General features: G+C 53.5%; 1 protein-coding gene across 6 annotated transcripts in view; it reads right to left on the reverse strand.

The window, feature by feature from the left end:
- Positions 1-7,350, reverse strand: part of LOC147111544 (nectin-1-like) — a 267,273-nt gene that overhangs the window by 150,823 nt on the left and 109,100 nt on the right. The window lies entirely within an intron of this gene.

Consider the following 7,350-nt stretch of genomic DNA (forward strand, 5'->3'; position numbering starts at 1 on the left):
AAAAAATTATTTGAAGTTTTAGTGATGTTTTGGGGCTTATAGTATTTATAGGTTTGACAGCTCTTCCTGTCAAACTTATGAATGAAGCATTCCCTGCTACCATTGGCTCTCCATGGCCCACGTGATCCCAGGGGACGCATCGAACTAACTGCGCCCCTGGGATACGCAAGCACTGCGCGCTGGCAGTTGAAGGAGGCCCAGGATCGGAATCCCACGCGGGCCCACAGCTCAACGGCCGGCGCGCTAGGTAAGTGCAGGTCGGGGGCTTGCACCCGCGGGAAGCCTCCGACCCAAATTTCTGGGCCATTGAAACTCGTTAGTCAGTTCCAAAGGCACTTTTATACCTTGGCCCAGAAAAATCGTGAACTGCGTAAAATTATCTCCAAGGTCGGGGACGCTTCGTCCTGGTGGGATATCAGTATGAGGTTCATCCCTGGATAAGAATTATCTCCCACGTTTTGGTCATTGTTCAGTTGGTGATTGTGTTATATTTACTAATGATAACTTGTCGAGTCAACAGGAGACGCAAGGAACAAGAGTGGCTTAATCTGTTGCAGAAGACGCCAAAGGAAGAAGGCAATGCCTTCAAGTTGTAAGTGCCTGTGACCCTTGATTCGGGTGCACAGCCACTGAGGGTGGACTTGTAAGAATAAGCCATTTGCTGTAAATATTGCTGTAACTTGACCAAAACTGAAAAAAAACGACCACATTTTGATATACAGTACTAGCATGCTTCGAGAGGTTCCTGTGGGAACTTGTGTGAAAAAAAACTTCACAGATACAGAGGCCTTGAACATGAACAGAGACTTTGGCCTAGAAATTCAGTATAGCCACTTTTGGGGCGGAAAAGTCGGGCGGCCGCTAAAGTTTGCGCCCGGCGCAAAGTCAAGGCCACTTCGCCGATATTCAGTAGCTTCGCCCTAAGAGTTTGCTCGAGTGGTAAAACTGGCATTACACAACTATCTTTAGGCGCAAAGCCGGCGGTGCTGAGCTAAACCGCCGAGGCCGGGCGCAGCGCAGGTGCGGTCATTTCTTGATTGACAGCAGACACCCTGGCGCCGGCCAGCTCTTAAAGGGGGAAGGGTCGAGTTCGTCTGCTGCCACGCCCTGGACACTGCAGCCCTCCAGCTAGGCCTAAACACTGCTGCTGAACAGAAATAGCGCCGGGAAAGATGCAGAAGGCCCGTGAACGAGCGCAGCGCTTCACTGGCCATGATTTGAGGGTGCTGGTTAGGGCTTTGGAGAGGAGACGCAAAGTCCTGTTCCCGGACAGTGGGAAGAAGCCTGCGACCAGCGTCTACAGGAAAGCCTGGAGGGAGGTCGCCCACAGGGTCACATCCAACAGCGAGGTCCCCAGGAACGCTGTCCAATGCCGGAAAAAGTTCATTGACCTCACAAGGATTGTCAGGGTGAGTCCCCTTTCCAGTGTCCTCCTCATCCTTGCATGTGCACCTCACATTATGGGCAAAGGGACCTAAAAGCCCTAATGGCCAGCCCTCATCCAGCAGCTATGGGACTGGCATGAACATCAATTGCACATTCTGCACTTTACACAGTGGCCAAGCTATTCGACCATGGGAGGCAGTGCACACAAGATCTGGGCACCACACTGGCCAAGCTATTCGACCATGGGAGGCAGTGCACACAAGATCTGGGCACCACACTGGCCAAGCTATTCGACCATGGGAGGCAGTGCACACAAGATCAGGGCACCACACTGTACTTAGAGGCCGTCCTTTCTCTTGCAGGCCAAGCTGGCACACAATCAGAAGAGCCGGACTGTGACCGGGGGAGGCCGTCCCCAGATCCAGCAGCTCACTGACCTGGAAGAGCGCGTGGGTAGCCTCATGGGTGCCCGGGTGATTGGCCCCGTTGCATCTGGAGATGCCGACCCTGTTCTGGGCACCAATGGTAAGGACATCACCTTTTGGACCTCTCTCGTCCCACTTGCGCTTCAGATCAACATCCTTTGCCACTGTCCGACCAATGCGCTGAATGCCACCACTCATGCCTCCCTCGCTGACGCCCTCTCCTCACGCTAAAGCTACTCTTGTGCCTTCCTGCTTTCAGATGGTGAGGAGGAGGTCCCTGAAGCTGCCAGTGACAGCCCCTCGGAAGAGGAGGAGGAGGAGGAGGAGGAAGAGGAAGGCGGCCCATCAGGGGAACCCTCAGCTGCGCCAGGGGATGCCAATGGAGGGGACACGTCTTCCCTGGAGGAGAGCCAGGGGGAAGTGTCGGAGGGGAGTGTAGCTCCTGTGCCCAGTGGCGTGCAGCAACGCGGGAAGGGTCGGGCAGCTCGGCGGCCTTCTTCCCAGAGGGCGGGGGGAAGGGTCACAGGGGAGTGTAGTTGCTGGGCCCAGTGGCATCCAGCAATGCGGGAAGGGTCGGGCAGCTCGGCGGCCTTCTCCCCAGAGGGAGAGTCCGGCCTCCAGTCCAGAGACGGTCCTCGCCAAGGAGGTGCGCCTCCTCGATCAAATGTCTGTGGACTCGGATCGCCGGCACACCGAGTTCATGGGGGTTGTGGCACGGTTGCCTGAGGCCATCGAGTCCCTGGCTCATAGTGTGGCCGATTTCGGCGCCTCGCAGGCCAGGAGTTTCGAACAATTCGAAGCAGCACACGCCGCGAGTCGGGCCGAATTCGGGGCAGCACAGGCAGCGAGTTGGGCGGAATTCGGGGCAGCTCACGCAGCGAGTGGCCAGGTGATCAGTGGTGCCGTGCAGTCACTGGCTGGTCTGATGCGGGCACAGACCAGGGCAGTACGGGCACTCACTGCTGCCACACTCGCTGTGTCAGCCAGGCATCGCCAGGGCACCCGCTGCGCTGCAGCAGCACGGCGGTCTGTCCTTCAGCAGATTGCTGCGCATGCTGCAGTGCTGGCCCGGGCGAGTGCCAGTGTCTCAGGCGAGCAGCGAGCGCCTGCCATCAGCCAGCTTGCCCCCATTCCTGCAGCCGCCACTGCCACTCCCCCAGTGGCGCTGCGACGAGCTGCTGGAGAGACTGTTGCTGCCCAGCCACAGCTGCAGCAGTCACCAGCCGGCCCCTCGAGGGCCAGAGCTCGTCTAGGCCGACCCCCCCAAGGGCATCTGCCGTCACGCCATGTGCCCGTCAGGAGCCTTCCCCCAGCCTTGCAGCAGCCACTGGGCACACTTTGAGGAGGAGCAGCAGGGCGGCCAGGGGCCGCAAAAGGCTGGACAAGGAATCGCCCTCGGGGGCCACAAAGTAGAGGGTGTGGGCAAATGTGTTTTTATATGGGGATGGTTGTTTTTATATGGGGGTGGTTGTTTTTATATGGGGATGGTTGTTTTGTTTATGGGGATGGTTGTTTTGTTTATGGGGATGGTTGTTTTTGTAAGGCCGAGGATGAAGGCCATTTTTGTGGAAATGATTTGTTATTCCTCCCCAGGTTGTGGGAGTGAGTCATGTGTGTGACTGTTTTTTGGGGGTGTTGTCTGTTTTTGGGTTTCATGTGGGAAGGGCCCTGAGTTTGTTCAATAAAGCATTTTATTTATTCAGCTTGTCCATGTTTGATGTTTGAAGTGGTTGTTGCCTTAACCGGCTGAGGGCTTGCGGAGCGGCTGCATTCAGGTCCCTTCATTGCCACAAGCCATTCCCTGACAGGGGGCCTAGAAGTGACGTTCAATAAGCCGCCGACGGGCGGCCCTTGGACCTTGTGCCTCCCTCCTGGGCTGGTACTCCTCCTCCTCCTCCTCATGCTCCTCCTCCTGAGGTGGTGCTCCAGCGTGAGGTGGCAGTGCCCGAGTCCTGCGGATAGCCAGGTTGTGCAGCATGCAGCAAACGACCACGAGCTGGGAGACTCTCTCCGGCGAATACTGCAGAGATCCGCCGGAACGATCCAGGCAGCGGAACCGTTGCTTGAGGACGCCAATCGTTTGTTCTATGATGTTCCTAGTGGCTTGATGGCTTTCGTTGTATGCCTCCTCAGTAGGGGTCCTGGCCGCGCGGAGCGGGGTCATGAGCCAGGTACACAAAGGATAGCCTTTGTCCCCGATAAGCCATCCTCTTGGGGGAGGCTGTGCCTGGAACATGTCAGCCACAGTAGTCTGTCGCAGGATAAATGCATCGTGGCTGCTGCCAGGAAAACGGGCATTGACAGCTAGGATGCGCTGCCTGTGGTCACACACCAGCTGTACATTGAGGGAATGGTAGCCCTTCCGGTTGCGGTAATCCTCGGCATTGTCGATAGGTGCCCGCAAAGCCACATGCGTGCAGTCAATGGCGCCCTGCACCTTGGGGAAGTCCGCGATCCTTGCAAATCCGACTGCACGCTGCTGCTGCCTCTCCAGGGTCATGGGGAAGGAGATGAATTGGTGTCTCCTTCTGAAAAGGGCATTGGTCACCTGGCGGATGCAGCAATGCACGGCGAACTGGGATATGTTAGCAATGTCCCCAGCAGCGGCTTGGAAGGAGCCGCTTGCATAGAAGTTCAGAGCCACCGTGACCTTCACTTCCACCGACAGAGACGTCCTGCACCTCAGCTGTGGACGCAGATCTCTGTGAAGCAGCTGGCAGATCTCTGCAACCACCTCCCTTCTGAAGCGCAGCCTCCTAACACACTGCGCGGCAGTCATGGTGAGGTAGGACACCTGCTGGCGGTATTCCCTGAGTGGGTAAGGCCTACGTTGCCGACGCCTGTTGCCCCCTCTGCGTCTAGCCAGGGCTGCCCCTCTCACACAGCGTCTGCGAGCCCTTCGCACATAATGCTGAAACTGAGGGTTGGCACCCCATGCAGCCCCCATAATATACTGGCAAACAATGACCTCACAATGAAGGCGAATTGCCAAGCTCTGGCCTGAAGCCAAAAATACCTCTCCTATGTTGGGCCAAAGCAGTAAGCTCTCTTCCTTGGTCTCTGTCCATAAATCCGTTGCACAAGAGTGATTGCTGCAAAATGGCTGGCCTTTACAGTTCAGGGTAAGTGCCCTTTAATTTGCGCTCCCCGCGGCCCGCATGGCCTCTGCTGCGTTCCATTTCACAGTTCTTAGGACCGCCACGCCCACATTGGGCGGGCGCGACTGAAGTTCCGGATTGGGGCGCACAAAGGGCGTTGCACGAGGAAATGACGTCATAATCTGCGCGCGCAACTGAGCGCGCGCAAACACTTTGCGCCGGCGCTAAATGTCTACTGAAGTTGGGCGTAGGCGCAGATCGCGCTGCGCCCGGCCGCTAAGTGCCTAGCGCTCGAGATCTACTCCTCCTAAGGCGCTAACGGCTGCCGCACGCAACTGAATTTCTAGGCCTTTCTGCTTAAAAAAAAGTGAAAGGCTGCCAATTGACTTTCAACAGATAAGGGATACAGACCTTCAAAAAGTTTTGTGAAGAAGCTATTAGCTACTGCACTGTGAAGCCGTTGCAAAAAAAGTCAGAAACATCTTCAGACTATGGAATGTACCTAGCCTTGGGATCCACAGATGCTCAACGAACTAGTGATAAAGAGGGTCTGAAAAACAACTGATGACCATTATGCCGTATAGTTAAGGACACGTACAAAGTGTGAGGGTTGCCAAATTTTGGGGTATAAAAGGTGCTGTTTCAAGACCATTCACTGCTGCAGCCGGGCGACTTGGTCAGTTGCCAGAAATCATACGTCTAGTCACTGCCGAATTGACCACTCGCTGGTGTTAGTACGTATGTGGAGTTTTGCTTGAGCTTAAAGCAAAGGGATAGCTCTGTGTATACTGAGGTATAGTAATTGGAAGTTATATGCTGCATAACAATCGGATGCTTGCTTGTAAGCTCTTGCTAATTTTTTAAGTAATAGAAGTTTCACAGATTCATTGGGTTTTGTGTTGTCTGTTTGATGGGTCTGAACTTTGGAAGCTGTTTGACGGGGCGAGGGGCGATTTTCGCACGTCTTACAGTAACTTCACTACACAGACTGCAGCTGTTCAAAAAGGCGGCTCACCACCACCTTCACAAAGGCAATTAGGGATGGGCAATAAATGCCGGCCTTGCCAGCGATGCCCACATCCTGTGATCGAATTTTTTAAAAAGCAGCTCGTTCTGCCATCCAATTAGATCATGGCTGATCTGTATCTTAACTCTATTTACCTGCCTTTGATCCATATCCCTTCATACCCATACCTAACAAAAAAAATCTATCAATCTCTGTGTTGAAATTTTCAATTCAACTAGCCTCAATAGCTTTTTAGGGGAGAGAGTTTCAGATTTCCATGACCCTTTGTGTAAAGAAGTGCTGACTAACATCACTCTGGAACCAATTATAAGGCTATGCCCCCTTCTTCTGGACTCTCACCCACAAAGAAAATAGTTTTGGGAAAAAATTGGCTTGCATCCCCTTTGGGCTACTTTTAGCGCCCTGAAAAAGATAGCACCCCTGCGCCCGAAATTGAATGTTAGCGCCCCAAGCAGGAGGCGGGACACTACTGGAAGCGCGCCCCCTCCCTCTTGGGGCGCTCCAATTCAATATCGTGGCACTACATGCCGCAGGCCTCCCTCCCCTTATTAAAGGGGAGGGGCCTTGCGCAGTGCGAACCGGAGCCCTGCTGAGCCACCAGGGAGCTGGGTGCTGGCAAAAGAGCCCGGCACTGAAGAAGAGTGCCGGGCTGACAGATCGCGGCCGGCACCCTGCGGGAGGAGGGCAGAGGGGGCCGGTGAATTCTGTACTTGGATCTCTAAATCTCTCTGCTCCTCCACAGTTCCTAGCTTTTCACCATTTAGAAAATAACAGGGAAGAAATAAAATGTCCTTGTGAGCAGCTTATCACTACATACAATACCTTTTTAAAAAGCTGTATATAAAAGTACAGGAAAAAATGTAACTAACAACAATCTAGCTATATTATGGAAATTGCATTGTGCGCAATTCTAGTCTCCATACTGGAAGGATATTGGAGCACTGGAGATAGTGCAGAAAAAATTACAAGGATGTTACCAGAATTGCGAGGATGTAACTATCAGAAAAAATTGAGCAGGCTGGGGCTCTTTTCTCTGGAAAAGGAGACCTGATGGAGGTCTTTAAATTTATGAAATGGTTTGATAGGGTGCATGTGGAGAAATTGTTTTCGGCTGAGGACGAGTCCAGAACAAGGGGACATAAATATAAGAAAGCCACCAACAGATCAAATAAAGAATTGAGGAGGAATTTATTTGCAGTGTGGTGAGAATGTGGAGCTCGCTGCCACATGGACTGGCTGAAGCAGACAGCATTGAAGCATTTAAGGGGAGGCTTGATGCATACATGAGTGAGCAAGGAAGAGAGAGATACAGGGGCAGGGTGGGAAAAGCGAATTGAGTGGGAGGAGGCACATGTGGAGTATAAACATCAGTTGGGCCGAATGGCCTGTTTCTGTGCTGTAAATTCTATATTAG

This window comes from Somniosus microcephalus, chromosome 10 (genome assembly GCF_052327205.1).
Source record: "Somniosus microcephalus isolate GS21.2 chromosome 10, FLI_Smic_1.0, whole genome shotgun sequence".
In the NCBI taxonomy this organism is placed as follows: Eukaryota; Metazoa; Chordata; class Chondrichthyes; order Squaliformes; family Somniosidae; genus Somniosus; species Somniosus microcephalus.